The 25690-nt window shown below is 47.3% G+C and overlaps 1 protein-coding gene across 1 annotated transcript in view; it reads right to left on the bottom strand.

Annotated features, from left to right (window-relative positions):
• The window catches only part of LOC142570309 (phosrestin-2-like), a 374436-nt gene that overhangs the window by 73494 nt on the left and 275252 nt on the right, over positions 1 to 25690 (bottom strand). The gene's annotated exons all lie outside the window — the stretch shown is intronic.

Raw genomic sequence — 25690 nt, 5'->3', positions numbered from 1 at the left:
GAGACCGTAGATGGAAAGACGAACGACTGAGCGGATAATGTGCAGCGCTACTGGGACAGGCGTTCGTCCTGTGTGGGCACAAAGGAAAGGATTTCTTTTTTCTTTTTCGCGCGTCTCGGAAACGCGAGGCCGCTTGTATTTTTCTCGAAGATTCGCATTAAAGGCCACCACACTGCGCCGGTTGCGCAATGTAACGGCGTTCTATCCCAGCCAGCAATGTGAGCAAACAGAAGAAACGCGCATTAGACAAACCGTAGTTCGATGCGGCCGTAGCGCAGATTGCAGAGATCCGAGCAGCAAAGACGAGTTGCACGCGTGGAGGCGGTAGAGCCTTAAAGTAGATGGCGGAGGAACGAAGGCGTTCGTTGACTCGACGATCCGCCGATGGAGATTTAAGCCTCTGCCGAAGCGTGGGCTGGACGAGAAAGCGCACGGCGTAACCGCTGCTCAGGCCTATAAGCTCGCCGCGCGGGCTCAGTGGCTATGACACGCTCCTGCTTGAGAAACAGGTTGCGGGTTCGATTCTGAATACTGGAGGCTGCATTTCGCTGCCGCTTGAGAACACATAAGAAGAGGAGGAATGTAATTCCGCCCGTTGATACACAATTACAGAGAAAAGTTTGAAGACAATTGGCGCAGCTCAAAACATTGTTATTGCGCATTCTATACGCATGCAGCGGGGCGTCAGGTGGTACAATACGCATGCGCCCAATCGATCATTGTGCAGTGTAATGTCATAGTTCTTGGCCAGCACGGTGGTACTCAAAGCAAATTAACTTCTTAGCTGCTGCTGTGTAGGCCTTCAGGAGTTCGCTGGCGACGCTATCCTATATCCTGTGTTGTTTCTCATATTGTGTTGCTTTATGATTAAGCACGGTGTCCTATATCCTACATGTCGCTCGTCATTGTCCCTATTGGTGTTGTCTTTCGTATGCAAGCCAGTGCAGTAAAGTGTATGACATCTATATGAGCAATTTTTATGGCATTGATCATAAGTACGTAACATATTTTTACTTGTCATTGGCTAGGTACCACTGTTGATGCTAAACCAAGGACAGAAAGAAGCTATGGATCGGATTTAGTTCTGAGGCAGACGGCTAGCACAAGTAAAAAGGCTATAGTCTCTCTCTCTCTCTGTCTTTGGCAGACAGCGGCTGTGTGTTAACGTACCCACCGTGCACTCGAGTAATCTAGGGGCGCAATTTCGGATTTTGTGCACTTTCCTTACTCGACTAATCAACAAGTAAGGCGACGATCAAGGGCAACGGACGTAATAACCTTACTCGTGCATTGAACTTCTGACACAGGTTAGGCAGCGTCACGTGCTTAAAATCACTAGACGGGTCCTCGTTAGGACCCGTCCCCAATGGCCGAGTTCGGGACGCAGATACCCATCAATTACTTTTTTTTTCTTAGTTACATTGAGATTAGGAGGAAGCTTCAGCTTGAGTGCTCCTATCTAAATACATGTGAAAAGAGAACTCGTTTTTCTCGGCAACCACAGCACAAAATGTGACGGGGTTTGTTGCATTTAAAAGAAAACTTAAAATCTAGTGACTGCAGGTTTCGAATTGTTGAGTTAGGTCGTAAATGTTTATTGAAAATCGGCAAAAATTGAAAACTTTCATAAAACACTACTATCAAGTTTACCACTCTGTAACTCAATAACGAAAAAGGATAATAAAAATCCGTGAATTGCATCCAATAGTACATGTACAGCGGACAAAATTTATATGTTACACATGAGTGTCAAAAAAATTTGTAATGTGGAAATACATCTTTTACAGGACCCTTGTAACCAACGTAACAAATTTACGTAAGATGTAAAATGACATACCGAATTTGTCCGCTTTGAATGATCTAATGGATGCCATTTACAGAACCGCGATATCTGCTTTTGATGCAGAGCTATGAATTTGTAAACTTCGTGCTTCTATTTTTTTCAAACGGTCGAATATTTGAATATCTTTTTAACAAAATTCTGGCCCGAAATAGAAATCCCGCTTCCGACAGTCACTAGAATTTAACTTTCTCTCTCAAATGCAACAAATTTCATTAAAATCGGTCCCGGGTTTATCTTAGAAAAACGTTTTTGCGTTTTACATGTACTTGAATAGGCCGCGTAGGAGTTGGGCCCAAGCTAAAGCTTCCTCTTAAGCATGACGGTAATATACTTTATTTGAGTCATGGGGTCTAACATTCCAAAGCAACGCTGTGGCTTTGAGAAAGGTCGTAGTGGTAGGCTCTGGATTAATTGGGCCCCCCGCGGTTCTTTAACGTGCACCTAAAGCCGCGGCCGGAAATGTCATTAAAGGAGAACGAGCGATGAAGGAAAAAGCCAGGGAGTCCAATCAACCCCGCCTATGTTTTGCAGCTACATCTAAGAAAGGATGTTTGGGCAAGAGATAGATAGATAGATAGATAGATAGATAGATAGATAGATAGATAGATAGATAGATAGATAGATAGATAGATAGATAGATAGATAGATAGATAGATAGCGAGTGTTTGTGTGAGAGACAGACAGACAGACAGACAGACAGACAGACAGACAGACAGACAGACAGACAGACAGACAGACAGACGGACGGACGGACGGACGGACGGACGGACGGACGGACGGACGGACGGACGGACGGACGGACAGACGGACGGACGGACGGACGGACAGACAGACGGACGGACGGACGGACAGACAGACAGACAGACAGACAGACAGACAGACAGACAGACAGACAGACAGACAGACAGACAGAGATGGAGATAAACATTTAATGAAAACAAAAGCAGAGGGGTATAGCTGTAGTGTATATTTCTATAGTCAGTTGCTACTTCTGTGAACAAGTTCTCAGCATATCACCAGAAAAATGCGCCCTAGTGGCATTTACTCGCAAACCAATGACGCCTTATGTTATCTCAATCAATGGGCGGACCATTTCGTATGTCAGAACCCACATATTTCTTGGCGTAATTATCGACTAAGACCTCTGTTGCAGCCCGCACGTGGCCTACATGAAACGGCGCCTGACAGCAACCTCCCAGTTGTTTAAATACTTGACAGGAAAGACGTGGGGGATGTCAGTAGACGCAATGCTGAGACTCTACAGAGCTCTCTTTCTTGGTTTTTTAAGATATAGTCTACCTGTACTGAACAACACCTGCAACACAAATATTCGTGTTCTGCAGGCAGCACAAGCTCAAGCACTCAGCGTTTGTCTTGGTTTGCCCAGATGCACGTCATCTGAGGCAACTATTGCGATTGCTCGGGACCATCCAATGCAAATTCACATCACGGTGGAAGCCCTGAGAACGCATATCAGACATTTTGCACGTGCCCCCTAACACCACCTTGCAACACTACCTTCAGACAGGCACCGAGCATCATTCTCTAAAGTTATCGTCAAGTACAACGACAAACTTCCCTCGGGCTTCACCGCTGCATCTAAACCATCGATACCCCCTTGGTGCCTTGTCAGCCCCACAGTCCATCCCAGCGTACCAGGAATCGGGAAAAAGTCTGCGCTGTCGTCGCCTGTGCTGAAACAACTGTCTCTGCTTCTTCTGCACGAGAGGTACGCGGACAGTGCACATATTTATACTGATGGTTCCACAAACATCAAGTGTTCGTCCGGTGCTGTGGTCGTCCCAGCAAGAGGCATTACCATCAGCTTTAGGACTGACCACCCAACGACATCTACATCTGCGGAACTAGCTGCTCTTCGCGCTGCACTTTGTTTCGTCAATCGGGAACCACCTCGAGAATGGTCAATTTTCAGTCACTCAAAGGCAGCCCTACAATCTGTGCTATCAGATCTGCGTCGCGGGCCATTCGAACAGCTCGTGCTCGATATTAGATGCCTACTCCATACATCACATGAGAAAGGACATCACGTGACGTTTCAGTGGCTGCCAAGTCACTGCGGCGTCATAGGAAATGAAGACGCCGATAAAGACGCTCGGACAGCTCTTGAAGACACACAGGAAGAGGCCATATCACTTTCACGGTCTGACGCAGCCAGCAGACTTCAAGTGCTTGCACAGGAGATCTCGCTCTCTCTATGGTGCACACCAAGCAGCCAGACCAACCGGAGCAATCGTCAACACGACCTGCCCTCCTTGATGCATCTTTGTATGCCAACTGGACTCCGCCGAAGTGAGGCCACCCTGCTTTATCGCTTATGGCTAGGGGTGGCCTTCACGAAATCTTACTCGTTTTGCATTGGAATGGCCGACAACGCTCTCTGTAATGCCTGTCTTTGCGAGGAGACGCTGGAACACATTCTGTGCGACTGTCCTGAATATAATGTTCAGAGACAGTCCATGGCGTCCGTTCTAGTGCACCTTGACAGTACACCATTGTCAGTTGCAACCATTTTCACATATCGCCGACAGAAGACATCGCAGCTGAAGGCTACGAAGGGACTACTTCGGTTTATGAAGGAGACGGGCTTGGATAAGCGGCTGTGACAGTGATGTCACGTACCGCGCAAAAGTGACAGACTGTAACCAACGATGGGTTGCCGTGTTATGTGCTCTCTATCTCTTCTCCCCATCTTTCTTCTCCCCCATCCCGCTCCCATGTGTAGGGTAGCAAACCGGTTAGACTAAACTGGTTAACCTCCATGCCTTCCTTCTCCACTTTTTCCTTCCTTCCTTCTATAGTCAGTTACTTCGCGCGGGGGTAGGAGAAGAGGGAAAGAATATGAACAAGATGGATGACGACACAGCAAAGAAACACCCCTCCACACACACACACACACACACACACACACACACACACACACACACACACACACACACACACACACACACACACACACACACACACACACACACACACACACACACACACACACACACACACACACACACACACACACACACACACACACACACACACACACACACACACACACACACACACACACACACACACACACACACACACACACACACACACACACACACACACACACACACACACACACACACACACACACACACACACACACACACACACACACACACACACACACACACACACACACACACACACACACACACACACACACACACACACACACACACACACACACACACACACACACACACACACACACACACACACACACACACACACACACACGCGCGCGCGCGCGCGCGCGCGCGCACGCACGCACACACAGCGAGGGAGAGAGAGAGAGAACTACATTTACGGCATAAAGAGGCCGTTAAGTTAGCTTACCGGTGGTCCGAAGGAAGGGTAGTGGCCAATTTCTTGCCCCGACCGTTTCCGAGGAAAACACATTGTGAGCAAGTCTACTCAAAACTTATAGTCAACGCCTGAACGGTTTGAAAACAAGCTATATAGTTACGACAGAGGCCCAGCGATATATAGAGGACAGACGGAATAGAATGAGCACTGTGCGCGTGTTCGTGGATGCCCAGTGAAGAAAGAGAATTGGAAAGCAAAGCGCGAAGAGTAGAATAAGAAGAAAAAGAAAAAGAAGGAGAAGAAGACTTGAATTTATGACTTCAGGAAACGATCGATAAAGAAGATCGCAGGAAATCAACCTTATAGCTGTTGTCGGTTCGTATTTTTCTCTCGCGAGCGATCATTAGAAAACTTCGGCCCATACGGCGGCAAGCGAGTTGCGGCCTTCCCTTAGGCGTCGATCAGCGAACTGCGTTCGTTCGTGCACACACAGCTGGAGGAATCCCTGCGCACAGGCTCACCGTAAACTGCGCTTAATAGCTCGCGCGTTAAAAGTCGGGAGTGAAATATCGTGACACGAGGGAAAGTGAAGCACGGGGTATTTAAACGTGAGGCGAACTCGCCGACGAGACCGGCGTTCATTGCCCTGCTTTTGACGGCTTCTTTATTAAATCCGACAGGGCGCTCGCGGCGCCTCCGAGGTCGACCGTCCGATTTTTGCTTCCTCGAATTTTAACGCCGGCGAGCAAAAATATATACGCGTATTTCGGGGCACCAGAGAGTGAACCCAACGATGGCTCCGGGCGGCGACGCTTTGTGAGTGCTCAGCGGCGCAGGAAATCAACGGGGGGCCGTTATCCACCTCGCAAATTGTTTCCCGGGAAAGACGGCGGACGGGAAGAATCGGGGGCCGTTTCCTCCCTTCGCAAGCGCGCTTCTCGCGGAGTTTGAAACCGCCGGCGTTCTCGGTGTGCTGCGCCAACTACTATGCGCAGGAGTTGGGGGCCCCGTCGCCACCCTCATTCACTGCATTGCCACTGCCTGGGTGCCGAGAGCTAGGAACAAAAAGAAGTATACCAGTGAGCGAAGGATGGCGGGGAGTAAATGAGGCAGCCTGCCGAGGCCGAGAATACGGCGGCAGGAGCGCACGATGCGGCGAAGAATTCTCGGAAGCTTCGCGCACTCGCGCAAGGTTGCTAAATTGTCGAAGCAAGCAAGCCCCGCGTATCGCTGCCTTGCACGCTGCCTGCTTCGTACAGCGCGGCTGCGTCGCGCCGTCAAAGTGCTGATCTGTCAAAACGGCGCCCCGCTTCCGCCCGAGGAATAGGGAGAAAAAAAAGGAGAGAAAGGAAATTTTATTGAAGAATGCGAGACGGCGCGGCGTAAAAAAATAGAATTCGATGGATGCAACGCCGATGCCGCAGTTCTGCGAAGAAAGCGGCGGCTTCAAGGGGGGCCCAGTTTTCTCTAGGTAGAGTGTACAGAGCAATGAGGCACAGTGCAGCTTCCATCCCAGGAAATAACGTGAGTTAACGGCGAAGTAGTATAGGGGACGGGGCTTCCGTAAAGAAAAGAGAGCACACACAGGCCGGGCTCTTGTTGGGAAAGCGAGAAGGGTCATCGAATGCTGTTCACGTACGCCTCCGCGCGTCCGGCTCACTGGAGGAGCACTGAAGAGGGTTGCAGCCCACTTTGCCGCGAATAGTCACTCTCTTGGAGTGCTGCCCCGAGCCGCCGTCTCCTTGATGTCCGGGAGCGGAGGCATCGTGAGTCTGAGTCTGCTCGTAATCAGCTTGGAGCAGCCATCCTCTGCGCGATGACCGTGCGTACTGGTGATCTCGAGGAAGCGTGTTGTGCACCGGTAATCACGGGAAGCGAGTGATCAAAGTTCCTACGTTGTCAGTGTGACTTGTAAGGAAAGCTCGCACTACCGCTGTTTTTGCAGTAGAACTAAACTTGTTGGTGCGGCCAAGTTAGTGTTATAAGTAAGCTACCTTAAGTGGCGAGAAACGACAGCCATGAAAAGAACACACACGACAGCACCCGACCCGTTAGCGATCGGCGTGAAAGCGAGCCAATGGCCGCTTTCAATGGCGCAGTACCCTGTAAAGGGCCCTTAGTGGTCCAATAAATGATGATGATGATGAATCAGAGGCCACACGTTTACACGTTAAAGAAGTTTCGTGAATACGTGCCCTGATTGCCCAGTCATTTGGTAATTGGGTCGTCTTAAAGAAAGTGACGTGGGAGTAACACAAACGAACACCCAGTACAGTGTACGACTCTGCTTCTCATTGCAGTGTTTTTTATTGATGCAAAAAATAAATAGAGGAGCCTTTGTCGTCGTTCACTGACGAGCCTACCCTTTACACATGGCTATTAAATTTCAATTAATGAAGGATACATACATACATACATACATACATACATACATACATACATACATACATACATACATACATACATACATACATACATACATACATACATACATACATACATACATACATACATACATACATACATACATACATACATACATACATACATACATACATACATACATACATACATACATACATACATACATACATACATACATACATACATACATAGGACTAAACGCCAATAAGCCCTCACAGAAAACAACCCATTGATCTCCCAATTTATTGTGTGGCGACGGATGACAGCGTTTATCTTGTTATATTCAGTTTTCGCAGATGGATTTTTCTTTTTTCTCGTTACCTAACGCTCCGCTCTCCTACGCATTGCGCAGAAGTCCTTTAGTTTCCTAGTCAGGAGTAGAGAAATGTTTCAGTTTCAACACCGAAGTAGCCACTCTCTTGCTCCACAACATATTTGCGAACAGTTCATCAGGGCATTCATCCGACGCTTTTCTGTATGTGTCTCAGCGTGTCACAGTACATTATTTTCGACCAGCAGTCTGAATTCCCGTGATGTTCGTGAAAATGGGGAAATGGTCACTGCCCAGCCTGTCCGCGGCCGTTTTAGTTGATACCAAAATGTCTGTAGAATGTAACACAATGTCTATGGCGCTCCGCGAATCTGGTGGCCTGAAGAAAATCGGTTTGCCATCGCTCGCCACACATAAGTCAGCAGCATTCACGGTTGCTACAAGTTCCTTGACTCGAAAATCTGCAATGTTAGCTCCACAGAGCGATGTGCGTCAAAATCGCCACATATTGTTCTAGGAGGGGGACAACCAATGCAAAAGTCCTATAGAAACGTCTCCGTGGAGACTTTCCTTCGTGGACTTATGTACACTGACACCAAACTGAGCTTTCGGTTTGTTTGGCATACTTGCACACCAACGACTTCCAAGGAAGTAGAACAAAGGTCTTGCACTGGTAAAGCGACATGAGGAATTTCTCGCCTAATGCATATCATGGCAGTTCCATTTGCAAATGGAACTGCCATGATATGCATTAGGCGTGTCTGACGTATCCTGAGATCGTCTTTTCATTTGAGAGACCGGCCTCCGAGAGAGCTAGAATTGGTATAGGGATGTCTTGACGGAAAAGGCTAAGTTCGCACAGACGTTGTAGAATACCAGCACAGTTCCACTGCATTAAGGGCACTTTTGAACGATGGAATGAATCAGGTGGGTGAGACAGAGAGAGAGATGAAGAGGAAAGGCAGGGAGGTTAACCAGATATTATTATCCGCTTTGCTACCCCACACTGGGCTTGGGAGATTGGGGTTAGAAAGAGGCCAAAAAGGAAAGGGTTAAAAAAATTTTAAAGAAATGCACACACAGAGACACGCATGAAGGGCGTTCGAGTTAGAGACGTTCACAAAGGCCGGTAGAACGCAAGAAGCACAGCAGCGCTTGCACGGTCATCTTCTGTGACGTTAGGTCCTGTCGGTGGTGTAGAATTCCTTCTTCCGATAGTGGTCGATAGTCCAGCTGGTTGAGTTCGTGGCGAAGGGATTCCCTCTGTGGACTATACTGCGGGCAGTCGCACAAAATATGGCCTATGGATTCTTCATGGCCGCAGTGGTCACAGGTTGCGGTGTCGGCCATCCCTATGCGGAACGCATAGGCTTTGGTAAAAGCAACGCCCAACCACAGTCGATACAAAAGCCTGGCGTCTCTACGGCGAAGCTTTGATGAGACTCGAAGGTTTAATGTGTGATCAAGGGAGTATAGCCGGGAATTCCTGAAATGTGACTCATTCCATTGCTACATGGTGCACTGGAAAGCAAGCAGGCGGAGCTTCCGTGCTGCGTCAGTTTTAGAAAGTGGTAATGGTACGTGGTGGTCATCAGTATGGGCTGAACGGGCAGCTTGATCGGCCCGTTCATTATCGATAATCCCGCAGTAACTTGGAATCCATTCGAAAGTTATTTCACGGCCTGCATCACTTATATGGTGCATCGTCTCTATAATCTGAAATGCTAGCTCTTCATGCGGTCCGCGTCGTAGAGGTGACAGTAGAGACTGCTGTGCCGCCTTTGAATCGCATAAGATCGTCCACTTGTGTGGCGGTTCATCACTGTTGAAATGAAGGGCGCGAGCGCTGCGAGCTCTGCTGCCGTCGACGTTGTCGCGTGAGTCGTCTTAAATTTGATGGTTGTAATTTTGCTGGTATCAAGATTGCCGCAGCGGAGCTGTTTGGCAGGACAGATCCATCAGTGTAGATATGAGTAAAGTCATGGTAGTTCTCGTACAAAAGTAGTAACATGAGCTTTTTAAGGATTACTGATGATGATAGATAAGCTTTTTTTATGGTGCCAGGTATTGTCAGGCTAATTTTTGGCTGAGCGAGGCACCATGGAGGAATCGAAGGTCTCGCAGCCGGAGAGAAACATGCCGGCAATGACTGACCATGTGCGGTTATCGTTTGGCTGAAAAAGGTGCGCGGTCCGTCCGCTGGTAGAGAAGCTAGGTGGAGGCGAGAAGTCTTGGCAAGATGTCTTATATGGGTCCTCAGCGTTTCAATTTCAATGTGGGTCTAGACAAGGTGGTCTCTAGCAATTGCTATAGTCGCCACTGTTGATGCACTCTGAGGCAAGGCTAGACATATCCGGAGCGCTTGAGCCTGAATACTTTGTATTGTGCGTAGATTCGTTTTGCCTGTGTTGGTTATAGCTGGCAAGCTGTACCTCAGAAAGCCGAGAAAAAGCACCCTGTATAGTTGTAGCATAGCCCTTGTCAACATTCCCCAAGTCTTGCCAGTGAAAAACTTGAACAAGTGGCAGATGCCTGTCAACCGTTCTTTCACGTATGATACGTGGGGGCTCCATGACAAGTCCCTGTCCATTATGACACCTATAAACTTGTAAGATCGGACGTGTGGTATTTTTGGCCGTTTATCATTACGCTGTAGTTTGTCATGGGTCTGCGCGTAAATGGCACTAGTGCGCATTTCTCGGAGGGAATTTCCAGGCCTCCATTACGGCGGCAGATAGCAGTTTGGGTGACAGGTCTCTGAATTCTCGCTCGCAACTGTAGGCATGTTACGGCAGACGTCCATATGCACATGTCATCCGCGTACATTGATAGCTCGAGTGTCTTTGGCACGTGCTCAAGGAGAGCAATTAGGGTTCGATTAAATAACACAGGGCTAAGTACACCGCCCTGGGAGACGCGGCGGTAGCTAGAATGTAGAGAATTATGACTTTCCTCGGTGCTTACAAGAAAAGGATAGTATGGAGAGATAGCTGCGTATCCATTGAAACATCCGACCACTCACTCCCACCTCTTGCGAGAGCAGGGAGGATGGCTTCATGCGTAACGTTGTCATACGCCCCTGTGGCGTCGAGGAACAAAGAAGTCCAGAACCGCTTACGGGATTTCTCATGCTGAACGTAGGTGACCAGGTCGACGACGTTATCGATCGATGATCGGCCACATCGAAAGCCCGCCATGTCATCCGGGTAGGTGTTGTGGTACTCCAAGTACCACTCCAGGCGTCTTAGGACCATCATCTCCATTACTTTGCCCACACAACTTGTCAAAGCGATCGGGCGATATGATGAGAGTTCCAACAGTGACTTGCCAGGCCTCAGCAGTGGAACAATGAGACTTGTCGTCCAGCTTATGGGTAGCGTGCCATCTCGTCAAGATTCGTTGTCCAGCTCAAGGAGAACAATCCGGCGCGGAACTCCTCTGCCACGTTAATCTCCGGTCTCTTTTGAGAGAGGGCTAGGACCTTGAATGGGAACCCCTGTACGGGGGGTGTCCGGAGACCTCGCACCGTTCCCCATATTTACGATAAAGGCTTGCGTGGATCTAGCGACTCACAGAAGGCAGCTTAACGTTGCGATTTGAGCTTGTCTAAACGGCGCTGCATCTTTTTCGTGCGTCTGGCGGTCCGTAAGTCGTATTTGCCTTCGTGCGTCGGTACCTTCGTTCAGCACGTCGTTAGATTGCTCGAACTCGTTCTAGTTCCACATCAAAGTCCGTCAGTTTCGAAGAGCTTGTGAGAGTACGCATAGTGTCGTGCACCGCGCTCTTGATTTCCTCTTCCAAGTAAAAAGATGGATTGGCTTCGCAGTGTTCTTACATGCCAGACTGGAATTTAGCCCAGTCCACTCTTTATATCGTATCCCGTATTTTGGAAGGAGTCAATTCTCTGATATTCACGTACGTGGGGATATGGTCGCTTCCGTGTGTCTCTATGTCCGTAAACCACCCAGCACAGACAAAACCCAAGTCAAGGCAGCTGCTGTATGTGGATCCACGTGGAAACTTAGTACTTCCATCATTCAACAGCCAAAGTTGATTGCTAGAGGCGAAAGCTACCAGAGCTCTGCCGCTGGCGTTGGTCTTTGAGCTTCCCCAGAGTGTATGGTGGGCGTTGAAGTCTCCAATAATGATCCATGAATCGGTAGTTGAAGAAAGGATGTTTCGTAGTCTTTTGTGACCAAATTGACTTGACGGAGATAGGTAGGCGCCCACAACAGTAAAGGCAAAATTATTTTTCTTGACTCTTAGGCATATATATTGATTATCGTAATTAAGTGGCACAGGCTGACGAATGTAAGTGAGGTCAGGGCGAGTAAACACCAAAATCTTACTGTCTTCACCAACAGTTGACGACATAAACGATTCATACCTAGAAAGTCTGATCGTGTTCGATAAGTTCGGCTCGCAAATGACGATAATCTGAAACATATTGGCATACACGATGCGACGGAAATCCGAAATGTGCGCTCTGAGTCCGCGGGCACTCCGCTGAGAAATAGCTGTTTTTCGGGCCTCATCCCTGAAAGTCAGTGGCTGGGGAGCCATGATCTACTCAAGGGTTGCCAGCACCGGACCCAGAGCGTCCAGTACTTGAAACGCACTTCTGCCAGACGGTGTGTGCATGTTGTTTAGCAACGCGCGAATGGCATTCATTACAGACCTAAGAATAGCTATCACTTGCTCATCTTTACTTCTCGACTCCTCGGATGCAGCACCTTGCTGTATTGGGAGCGGCTTCTGCTGTGGCTCTTCTGCTCGTCGTGCACGCGTAAGTGGCGGCCATTGCTCTGTAGAGAGAGATCTGGCAGTTTTCTTTCTTCCAACACCGGTGTTTGGGATGCTGGAAACTTCTACTGAAGTTGCTGCTTGACAAGTCGACTTTTCTTGAAAGGTTGATATTTTCCGTCGTGAGGATCTTCGATGGGGACGGCTTCCTCGCCGGACTTTCTCCGCGGCCTTTTTGTGGGTAGAGCTGTCTCTCGCCATTTGTTTAAGTATGGAGATCTCTTTCTTGATCTGGGGACAGGCATTGGAAGAGGTTCAGTTAGGACACTTCAACGTGGTTGCGCTGTCTTCTGAGTGGGGTTCGGAACATCGAGGGCACACTGCGGAATTTCTGCAAACACCCTTCACATGGCCAATCTTCTGACAGTTGAAGTGCATTGGTCGAACCTGATGAATGAAAGTGGCCAACCTTGCCAGTATCCTACTAAGCGTATATGGAAGTAGAGCACAGTATTACTGACTCACGATCCGGCCTGCACTACTTCCAGCTGTGCTTCGTTGAACTCGCAGGCATCTTCGCGATGTGTGAGCGTAGTACCGCTAACAAAGCGCGTATCACATGCTGGCACTTCTCCTGCTGGCTGCTTCCAAGTGGTGCCTGAGGTCGATTCACTGCGACCGCACAGGTGCGCTTTTTGAACTCTTTTGGAACAGCGGCGTTGACCACTTGCGTTGGCACAATAAGTTCAGTTTGCCAGTTTGAGACGCAGCAATGATTAGATGACAAGGATATGGAGAATAATCGAGAGAATTTCTTGAGAGATTCCCCCGCACAGACCATTCGAAGAACTTGCTTTAAAGCAAGGAAAATATTTTCAAACCCTTCCAGGAGATTTCTCGTATGTATACACATATGGCTGATCAGCAGGTGTGGTGAACCCTCTATCATCTCAATCATTCCATACGATGAATACGCCATTCATCTTTCGTGAGTTGGATTTGGCCTTTATAAAATTAGGAAGACGTTGTGCTGCGAGTCCTGAATTGATCAGCAATCAGATGCTGACAAAAGCAAAAGACGCGCCCTTCTGGACATAATTAATCACGTCTGGAGCACAGGAGAGATCCCAGAAACGTGGAAGACAGCATTGGTGGGGCCAGTGCTCAAGTCCGGAAAGGATCCTGCATACCCTTGCCTCATATCGGCTAGTATCGCTAACATCGTTTGTATGAACGTTGATGGAACGACGCATTTTTACGCGGTCAACTTGGTATCTTGAACAAGGAAGTAGACTGTCATCGTGTATGACTGGATTTCGTATCAAAGCCACCTACAAGTGCACACAGACTGGTCGGTGTGTGCAAAGACAGACAACTGCGCAGCGGCATTCTGTGTACCCTTCCTTGATGTGACATGGTCCGGCCGCCTGGATCGAGCAGTTTCTATTCTAATTATTCTGCACAAGATGTCGTGGTGCGAACGGACTCAAAGTCAGCGTTACAACGATCACATCATGGCCTACCTCGAGAGCGGTTTACAAGGCAATCTATAGCACTGATTAAAGATCTAATGAGCAACAAATCTAACGTAAAATTCAGGTTAACCCCATCCGACGTAGAAATTGAACGAAATCACAAAGCTGACGCTCTTGCACGCTTAGCGCTGATATGTGTTTCAAAAGTGAGAGCGCCAAACATCTTCGAGAACTCTAAGGATGCTATCCGTAATCACTTTAGGGCGATCCACAAGATTCCACATCAAGCCTGTGTGATCAATGGACTTACTCGCGAGGAAGCGATGCTGTTGTAGCGCATCAGAACCGACTCCGCGTACACCCCGGCTTGGTTATGTAACGATGCGCTTCCCCGCTCTCTGCCTTTATTTTTTAATGATATGATATAAGGAGATGTTGACGCACAATTTAAGGCGCCGGCTACTCCTTAGCTCTTGAATGGGTCTAGCCTACAACATACAGGGTTCAAGATCACATATCAAATAACCTTTTTATACAAGCACCAGGACTTGTCAAGCAACGTTTTCATAGTAACACTATAACGTAAGAAATGCATGGTAAATACAATATACAAGTTAAATGAATCCACAGTTCTTTAGAAGAAAGTCTCAAAAATACAAATGATACTGCCGCCTCATCATACAGTCTCTAGACAGCGGGTGGTACATACGTCGTGAAAATGCATTATCACATATAGGCGCAACAGACTAGTCAACATAATCCCCAAGCACATACATATGTACAGGCACATTGAAATGAAAGGAACATTAGAAGCGTTAATAACAGCCAACAATGCCGCTGTCTTCGAGGAAAGTCTTTAGAGTTCTTAAAGCGCTCTTCTGCAAAACCGTTGTTGGCCAAGGACCCAAAAGTTTCTTTAAACTGAAAGGTCTGCGGTGTAATGTAATTAGGGTGGATTTAAGTCGGCGTCTTGGTGTGTCGTGATGTAGGCAATTTAGAAGGAGTTGATGCATATCTTCATCTACAAATCCACAATCACATTCGGAGGTTTCCGCACGGCCAATTCTATGTAAGAAATGTTTTGTGTAGGCAGTGCCCAGCCTTAATCAATGAATAAGGGTTTCTATATTTCTCTCTAATGACAATGAAAATTTGAATTCACTAAACGGATCAATATGATACAAATTCGAGCTCTTAGAATTCTGGTAAAACCACGTATTTCTACACATATTAAAATACGTTGTCCTTATAATGCAGCGTAATTCATTCTTTGATATTGGGAGCGGAACCACATCATCTTTTAGGTGTGCTTGTCGTGCTCCTTCCCGTGGCAATATCGGCGATATTGAACATTTCAATTGGCTATGCCCGCAGTTCGACACAGAAAGAAAAGCGATGGTCCATCGACGGCCTGCAAAAGAGTGGTCCTACGCACAGGACCTTTGAAGACGTCGTTTTGCTCGGAGGGCCCGCGGATGAGGAAAAAGTGCAGCGACTGCTGATTGCCTTCCTTGCGAGACACCGGGCTCATCAACACCTGGTAATGCACCCATGATGTCAACTCATAGAAGGCTTACGTGCGCGCACACACGTTTTGTGTGTGTGTGCGTGTGCGTGTGTGTGTGTGCGTGCGTGCGTGCGTGCGTGCGTGCATGCGTGCGTGCGTGCGTGCGTGTGTGTGTGTGTGTGTGTGTGCCATGATTCTTGATGATTCAAGAACCACGATCTAGCATATCTTTAGTGTCAGTGGCTCTTGGCCAATTTCGTACACGATAGAAACATGTAGATCTGAAGTGAGACCCAAAATATTTTCATCGGTATAGTTCCTCGACGACATCAAATCACCCAGCTTCGCCAAGTTAACACGCTAAATATGACAGCTTAGATGCCAATTTCATAACGAAAAGAAAATTAAATCAAACCACCTCCTGATCACTGCTCGACACATTTTGCGGAATCACGATCTAGAACAAACCACCATACATTGAGTTGTGCAGACTGGGCGTGGAAGCTGTATCCCAGAAGAGAGAATTATTCAGTAAGGAGCATGCAGGCTGAAAGAGGCGCGAATAATTACGTTACAGCGACGAGAGCCCGAGGCAGGAAGCTAGGGATGTGGCGACGAAACAGGGTGGAAAATCACGAGCCGCAAAGTAAACGGTGAGACGCTGGCACTTCAGTTGCAGTTCCCTTCACAAACGTTAAAAGAAGAAAACTTCTCAAGAGCACATGAAAGATAAATGAAAAGCCGCGGTGCTGCCGAGAGGAGATGAGCCACTCTTTGCTGCCTCACACGCTGAAGAGAAAGTGCGACCCCAAACCGGAGGACTCGGAAGGAGGGCCGGAAGCTAGAGGATAGCGGAAATTAAATCTAAAGCGGGCGGCGGCGGCAGAAAGGCTAAGGGGACGAAGAGGCCGAGTCACCTCCGGTGGGCTGAGTGGTAAGAGGGTCGACTGCCGAATGCTGGCAGCCTCGAGTGCAGCGCGGTCGACCGCTGAGGCGCGGAGCACGGAAAATGACGTGGAAGAAAATGATGTTGGCGGCGTGGTTTTAATGCAAGAAGCCATAAGTTGCCAGGGGAAAAAGGATAGAGAAAGACGAGGAGGGGATAGTTTCAAGACCCAACGTAACCGCAGAAACAAAACCAAGCCGAGAAGAGAAAAGTAAAGGAAGTATAATATGAAACAACGTGGTGCTGTACGACGTGGTAAGCGTGTCGAAACGTAATTTCTTGCGGCAGTGCCGCTAAATTACTGTACGATATGCGAGATGAAATGAGCCTTTTGTTGTTGAAGTCCTCCTCGCTCCCTGCATGAGGATTCGCAGAGAACAGTTTTGTTCAAGGCTTTATACAGTAAAGTTTTCAGAGGACACTATGGCCAGACGCTGTCATAACGAAGGCGGCTCGTACCGTACCCCACTGTCAAAACAATGAATCATTCCGCTTCACCTTGAGGCTCGTATATATAAAATGCGCCCCTACCATGTGTCGTTGAGTGACAGAAGAATAACGTTGAGTTTGAGATTAACAATCACGTTGAGTGAGTGAGTGAGTGAGTGAGTGAGTGAGTGAGTGAGTGAGTGAGTGAGTGAGTGAGTGAGTGAGTGAGTGAGTGAGTGAGTGAGTGAGTGAGTGAGTGAGTGCGTGAGTGAGTGAGTGAGTGAGTGAGTGAGTGAGTGAGTGAGTGAGTGAGTGAGTGAGTGAGTGAGTGAGTGAGTGAGTGAGTGAAACAGCTTTTGTATTTCTGATTGTTTCTGGGCGCTTGTGTGTGCTGTGACATGACGGAACCAAATGTTCATTTAGACATATTCAGCCTGCTCGTAAAGCACGTAAACGTGCACATTTAATGCTTCTAGCTTCGCTAGCCCGCCCAGCAAATCGTTCAAGCAGCAATACCTTAACATACCAGGTGCCTCGGTAGTCGTAACGGAAATGACCTTTTGCGCGACGATCGGCAATTTCCCCAGCGAGCATACCTCATTCAATGCGTGGTCACGCCAGCCAAGTGTTGGTATACAGTTTGCAGCGTTACTTACGTATGCCTCCAACAGCCCAACACATGCGCCACACACACAGAGCTTTCCCATACGAGTGCTCGAGGGAACTATTCCGGCAATAGCTAGCACCTGTAGTTTTCGTGCGAGCAGGACGCTCGAGGTCAGGTTAACTATGCATGCCTATAGCATTGGCATGGACGTGACTCCCTTGCGCTGATGACGCGCAGGACGTAGTACTGAATGTCTGGAAATTGTTGCTTAATATTCTTGGCCCGATAAAGCAAGGGTGTCTGTTAATACCGTGCAACTCTGGCGGTAATGAAATCACTGGAGGTGATGGAAGTGCAATCCCATTGCAGTAGTTACAGCCTGTCTCCATAGTCACCTTGCACCGGCCCAGGGGACACTTCAACGTTTAAATTTCTCACCACAGCGTCGCTGACACAGTACGCTATTGGAATGCGAAGAAAACGAGGCCAAACGCAACGAAAGATGCTTCTTCGCTCGTCCGAGTGTTAGGCACTCACTTTCGCCGAATTAAACCTCAGGAATGTTCGCGCTTATAATCTCGATCGCAAACATGCCCGGTCAATCATGCAGAGCACGCACACTTCGACATTTTGACCTCTCAGGCACACTTGCCTCCTGATAAGCGATCGGAAGTGTCACGACGAATGTGTCTTGACCCTCCCACCTTATTATACTACTCCTCGCGAGGCTACTTGTTTTGGCGCTGCTTTCAGCTCTCCAAAACTGACTAGCATGGCTTGTCTTCTTTAAGGCCTTGAAAAAGACAAGACCACTTGTCGACACTTGGTTCCTGCTTTTACCTTGTTCTCGTTTTGCTCATTGTCTTTAAAAGCAAGTGTGTTTAAAGTAACACGAGAAAAAGAAATACGTGAATCAAATTGCGGTAAGAAACGCTGTTCATATTCAATGAAATTTTAAAAATGTTGTCTGCTATACTGCATTAGAGATCCAATGTCCACACAGGTGAATATTCATTCCTCTTCGAAATATGAACAAGTAAAAAAATGTTGCTCCATAAATGCTTCATCTAAGTTCCAGCAATTAATCTAAGAGCGTTAATCGAATAATACAACCCGTAAGGTTTCTCTCGGGACCTACGAGGTCTAAACGACTAGCTTTGTTTGGCTCTTTCGCCCCGTTTTCGCGGTTGTCAGTGGTGGTCAGATTTTCATCGCCGATGAAAAGTCGTCGATGAAAAGGGCGCGTTCCGCACAACCGAGTCGTTCGTCGTTGATACCAACTTTTCTAGCTATTTGAGGCACATGAGCTGTTGCGTATCTATACTAACGCTCCAAATGTGCTGGCTAACATTTCTGTCCTCTGCGGAATTACACAGTGAATCAACAAGCCCAACGTCACTCAAACAACAAACAACAAAGCACATCCTTACTAAAGGAAACTGCTTCCTAAAAGCGTTCGGGCATTCGCTTGCAATGACAATCATCGCCGATGGTTTCCGCACAATTTTGTTCTTCTTTTCTTGTTAAAAGGAACAAGACTTCCTATTACGATTTCTCATTGCCCTGTCATCCCCGTTTTCGCTAAAAAAGCAGATGTCGCAAGAGACCGTTTCCGGATTTCTATATTTAATGAACTTCTTAATCCCCTCTGTCTTCAGTAATTGCAGTTTCGGGCCGTATATAAGACAAAACTTAAAAAACGTAGTGACAGTTTAAGCCATTTTGCATTCAACAGGTCGCGCTCTGCATAACATGGAAATTGCAATTAGGCCGCCGTCCAGAGCACAATTCAGTCAAGGTTAAGACGCCCTAGAGGCAGTCGATTCAGTAGCTTTGGTTTAATTTATCTCCTCCCAAGAGAAATCACAAGAATTGCAGGAAAAGTTGAAGGAGCTCTCCAAGATCGGGACTCATTTTTCTGTCTCCGCATGCTGCAGCTGTTGTCGACGCGAGTGAGGAAATTAAAGTGAAAACTGATGTGTCGGGACCATTTTAATCTTGCTTTTGGAGCTATCGCAGCGATATGAACTCTAGGAGCAAAGTAATCCTGCTTGTTAAAAAATTGCTTTCAGCGCATCGTCAGCGCCATTAAATACAGGCGGCCCAAAAGTTGTGGGTAAAAGGAAACATTTCAATTACTTTGATTAAGTGCAAACATGTAAACTCCGTGCCTAAACAATAATAAGAAGGCATCCTTTCCGAACAATATGCCTAGACTCATACTCAATGTATTGGGAAGACATCCTAGGCACATACAAACTTTAGAACTCTTTTTATTATTTTAAAGCGATTGCTTTCTTTAGCGTCTTCGCCCACTATGGATGGACGTCGGCCGATCTTGCAGACTAATCATCGGGAGAGAAGTAAAGGGCAGAGAGAGAAAACGTAGCCCAAATGGGGAGGAAAGCAAGACACCCGATTGGCTGGCGCGCGCGCGCTGACGTCACTCACTAGGGTCGGAGGAGGAGGCGAGGATGGCGCGCGCCGGCTGCGAGCGCTGCGACACCTCCAAGTCGAGTTCCGTGGCTCCATTGCGATGAAGTTGAATCCAGGATACTATAGAGATAGTGGGTGTTGCTACAGAGTTTCGAATAGGGTGCTGCAATTACAAGAGATATAATGTGTCATGGTATCATTTGGCGTTGTGGTTGGAAGCCGCATTGCCGCTTGGTGTCTCTGCTGAAGTGCTCATATGGTTTCGTGATTCGAGGATAACATATGGCGCCGCAGGTTACACAAAAAGCTATCGCTGACGTTGACAATGATCTTCGATGCTTTCTACCACAATCTTTCCGTAAACATGAAAATAATGATATCTTTCAATCATAGTTTACGACTGCACGGCGGACTACACGTTTCGGCTTTTGCAGATCGTGGGACAGGCGTCAACCTCCAGCTGCCCCTAATTCGACACCCCAGACGCCTCTGCGGAGAACTGTGGACTGCCCACAATAATATTTCCAACAGCGAGCCTATCAAAGCTCTTAGATAAACCGCTCAGAGGCTTCATCTTTCTGTAACGAAGCTATTTGATCTTCGGCCAGGCCCCACTAAAGAAACATGTACTTTGGCAGCTCTACGAAATTTTCTTGTAGACAGCAAGCTCACTGATTTTACTTTATGTGTAGGTTCTCGCGAAATCTGCTTCTAATCAGTGTTTTATTTCAGGGCTACTTGACCAATTACATACATTTGTGCGCTTACTATAATATTTTTTATTAGTAGTAGACAGGAAGCTGTATGAGAATGTACGCGGGCCGCTTTTTCCGGTTAGCTTTATGTTTGGTCTCGTTTGTGTGACTTTCTTTTTTTTTTTTTACTCAGTGAATGATATGGCGTCCCGTAGGTTCAAGGTTGGCTGGAAAATAAGGCTTTGGGCGTCGTGTCGAGGACAGATGCATAAGAGGTGCTCGATGACGTCCTCGCATTTATAGAAACGCACGTCCGTCTACCGGCCATTCCACTACGGTAAGGATACGCACCGCTACTCCCAGTCATAGCGGTACAGCAATGTTGCTTTGCAGCATTACTAGTCTTAATTCCTATGTTGTTTACATTTACGTTCTTGTTGTACACCTGGTGCGTTTTAGGTATGTGTGTGCTTGTTACATGGAGTAGCCTCAGTTGATTAACTGTGCATTGTGTTAGCTGTCTGTAATGCATACTCTCTGAATATGTCTGCCGCTATTAAACAAAAAACAATCCGCAAGCTAGAATCATTGGATCACTGCTACATGTATATCGTACGTTGGGCAGATCACCACAGCACTCGCCGTAGTATTACAAATTCACCTCTATTCCTGCTCATCCTTTACCTGTCTCATCCCATCTCTTTACTCAAGTTGTAGGTTAGCAGGCCCGCAGCGCACGCCTACGGACCACCTCTCGACCTTTTCCATTATTAAACTTGTATCTCTTTCTCTCTTTCTCGCAACGCTTGTCTTTGGCGCAAAAAGCTATTCGAGCACTGCAGCATTTCTTCAAGAGGACCGACCTGCAGTGACTGTGTGATATGTGTGCACTAACGCCGTGCTGTGTGATATGTTGCTGCGTGCACGGTATTCATTCTCTTCTCCGCGCACTTTCCTTTCCTCGCGCATAAATTTGCAGACTGCAGAATTTACTTTTTTTATTTTATTTCTCGTCTCTGCTTTTTTTTTTTTAGGCGGAAGCCTTAAGCGGCTCATGGGTAGAAAGATCCGATGTCCGGTGTTATCGAAAAAATTCTCTTCTCTGTTTTTTTTTTCTTTTTTTAGGCGGAAGCCTTAAGTGGGGCTCATGGGTAGAAATATCCGATGTCCGGTGTTATCGAAAAAAATTGACCGTCCCGCGTTATGGCACCAACACTGATGGGAATTGAACCCACGACCTTTGATGGGATTCAAATCCACGATCTTTGGTGCTAATTAAGGGGAAGATATTCAAAGCACACTTAATGAGGATTAAGGTAATTAAGGCAAATGTACCTACGACCTTTGGTTGGAGTTGCACCCACAACCTTTGGTGCTAATTCAGGCAAAGTTAATTAAGGCACTAGAACCAACAACCTTTGTTGCGAGTCGAACCCTCGATCATTGGTGGGACCAAAATTCGATAGCGCCAAAATTGATGATGCTACCATTGATGGTCGAACCCGCGGTCATTAGTGGGAGTCGCACCCATGATCTTTGGTGTTAAGGCGAAGTGAATTAAGGCAGAGTTAATTAGGATAGAGTTAATTAAGGCAATCGAACCCGCGACCTTTAGTACGAGAGAACAGGTAATAGGAAGTAACAACGCATTCGAAAGAGAATGCCAAGTTATTGAATTAATGCCACGTGAGCGGGCAGGCTTTCGCCTTCATCCTCTTTAGAGTATGCTAAAGTGACTGTCAACTTCTTTCTCTCTCGAGCGCTCGTGTAGCGATCTTTGAGCCCGCAATAAAGGAACCCAGATCATCAAAGTTAATCCCCCAGACGCCCTCAGTTATAGGGCGTAAACACAAGCTGTAAATCTGGGACCTGACACTGCAAAACTTATTGTTGCCAGAGACTTTGCCAAACATAAATAATCACTGGCAAACATTGCCCCCCCCCCCCCCAAAAAAAAATACCCCCTACGTGACCACATATAATGTGAAGCGCACTGGGCTAGCGTGGTCGAGCGGCCATCTGCGCACGACGCGAGCGTCCGCAGCAGCGCAGCCGCAGATCTGCTAGTTTCGACTTGTTTGTTCTAAAGCGCATGCACCGAGCATGCGGCGTGACCACGCGTGCTTTTGTTGCCCTGTGGCTTCTTCTCCTTTTGGTGATAGACGGCGACCAAATTGGGCCGTTGTCGACTCCATAGACTAGTGCGATTCGCATTGTCGCCGACGTCAATTGCGCAGACGTCCATCCACCCGCGCTTCTTTATGGCCCACTTCAGACGTGCTAATTCGATTTCGCGTTATCAGAAAAGCCTTAATGAGATTACTGCAACTCCTTTTAATGTAATTCGCATTCTTAGGAGACTTCAGGGACTTTCCGGTATCCATCTATGTCCGGATCCAACTGTTTTCCTTTAACGTCAACTTAGGTCACAGGGTCTCTGCCGCTGTGTGTGTGCCGCTCTTCATAATAATCTATATATATATATGAATCATATCCCCCCTCCCCCCCTCCTAAAGCACCATTTACACACCCATCAAAAGATGGATTGCTATAGTCCCACTAAGGTCGCCAATCGTCGTCAAAGGATAGAGACGCCGCCAATATTATTTGTTGTTTTTTTTTTCTTGTGTGGTGACTCTGAGATGATTCTCGGGACGTACGTACAGTTGGAGCCGAGGTGTCCAAATCTGATCTTTTAGTTTCTGATATTTTATCTAATTCAGCAAGCAGCATTCACTGCTCTTGTTCTAATTTTCACCTCCATCAAATTGTCATGAACCGAGACGCTAACGCAGGTCATGCATACAAGATGACAGGTGGGTGACGCAGCGTACAGGGAACCTTTTTACACTGCACAAATTTTCTTTTAAGCGGCTATATTATCGAACAGGGCGTTCTTGCAGATGAGTTGCAAGGCGAAGCGGCCATACCTTGTCCCGCTAATAGCGCAATTTTGAGAAGACTGCTACCAAGAGTTTGTTAATTGTTTTTATGGCAAATTTTATCAGCCCCATTTTTTTTTTCTATCTTGAAAGCCGCACCCTAGTCCAGATGTGCATTATTGAATTTCAAGTTACATTCAGGCAAAATCGAAACCGAGCTCGCCGGATGTTCCTGAAAGGCAGCCCCGCTATACGTCTTACGGCAACGTCCCGTGACTGACGAAGTGGATTTGAAGTGGTTTGAATGGTGATAATGGTGGAAACGAAGTGGTTTGAATGGTGGAATGTCGCAGCAAATACTGATAGGCACGTTTCGCCTGGATAGTATCTGTCGCGAGATGCCGTCATTCAAAGTTCGTCATGCACTTCGTCACGGGATGTTTCCACCTGACGTGATATTGGCTGGATGGAGCGTTGACATTGAATGATTATAATGTATCGAATTAAGTGTGATCTTCAATATACATAAAACAATAGGGGTGCATTAAAATCTGAGTGCCGTTAAGTTTACCATAAAAACTGCAACTGTTGTTCTGACAAAAATGGTAATTAACACATTTTTGTTAAATGATTTTTTCGAGCTTACGTTAATAGCGGCAAAGTGTGTCCGCCTCGCCTGACAACTCCTCTGCAAAGACGCCACAATCATAACCTTTCTATGAAAAAAATATTCATAGTCCAAGAAAAGTTGCACCCTAGATACCCGCCTCGTCCTAACGCAATAAAAAGTGGAACACGTTTCGAATGCAGTCATAACGTAACTTGCAGCCGACTTATTTGTACCACGTCGAATTCAGTAAGCCACGCGTACGAGCGCAGGCGCTGCGTACAAATTTCAGCTCACGAAAGTGAGCTTTCATTGGCCCTACCACGGCGCACCGAAATAAACATTCCCGACTGTATACACGCCACTACAACTTCGATGTCCGTGTAGTGGTACCGCATTCGTTGTCCGTTATCACGCCGGCTCGTCGAACTCCCCTTCTACTCTTTTTGCAGCGTGGGAAAGTATGTACGTATAACAAAGACGAAACGAGCTGGGCAAACTCGAGGTTCGGCGTACGGGCTATTGCTGGGTGATTAGGACGCAGGCCAGCTTTTTCTTCGAGCGGCCCCGATAAGCGAAGCGTGGGGAGGGCTTCTTGTGGCCACGCGAGGCCTGCTTTCCGCGCAAGGTCGTCTAGCGGGTCGCGTGCAACAGCTTTCCCGCAGTTGACTCGAAGGAAGAAGCGGTCGCCCGCACAAGCACCCGCGCACGATGTAGTAGCAGGCACAGGGCTGGCACGACGACGTTGCTGCGCGTAAGCGACATAAAGAAGCAGTGCGGCAGTGGCCGCCAAGAAGGTAAAATAAGAGGCACGCAGATTGAGGAGCGCGCCCAATCGAAGGCGCAGCGAGGGCATGCTCCGTACTGCACGAAAACGTTTGCGTGGCGTGTGGCTACCTTTCCGAATTCGTGTTTTGCTTTGTGAGATATCTATCTATCTATCTATCTATCTATCTATCTATCTATCTATCTATCTATCTATCTATCTATCTATCTATCTATCTGTCTGTCTGTCTGTCTGTCTGTCTGTCTGTCTGTCTGTCTGTCTGTCTGTCTGTCTGTCTGTCTATCTATCTATCTATCTATCTATCTATCTATCTATCTATCTATCTATCTATCTATCTATCTATCTATCTATCTATCTATCTATCTATCTATCTATCTATCTATCTATCTATCTATTAATCCAATCTGATCTAACCTGCCTGCCTGCCTGCCTGTCCGAGCGACTGTGTCTCTCTGTCTGCCTGTTTGTCTGTCTGTTTGTCTGTCTGTTTGCCTCGTGTCTGTCTGCCTCGCACACACTCACGCACGCACGCAATGCAAGAGCGCTTCGGTGGCACAAGGAAAACCACTACGTCGCATTGATCGCTTTCTAAATGTTGCCGTTGCGATAGCAAAGCTAGCTGTGAGAAGAAAGGCGCGCTGTGAAGGCACTACCTGTATCGAACAG

Source organism: Dermacentor variabilis, chromosome 2 (assembly GCF_050947875.1).
Source record: "Dermacentor variabilis isolate Ectoservices chromosome 2, ASM5094787v1, whole genome shotgun sequence".
NCBI lineage: Eukaryota > Metazoa > Arthropoda > Arachnida > Ixodida > Ixodidae > Dermacentor > Dermacentor variabilis.
The sequence above is the reverse complement of the archived record's forward strand: the minus strand, read 5'-3'. Positions and strand labels throughout refer to the sequence as shown.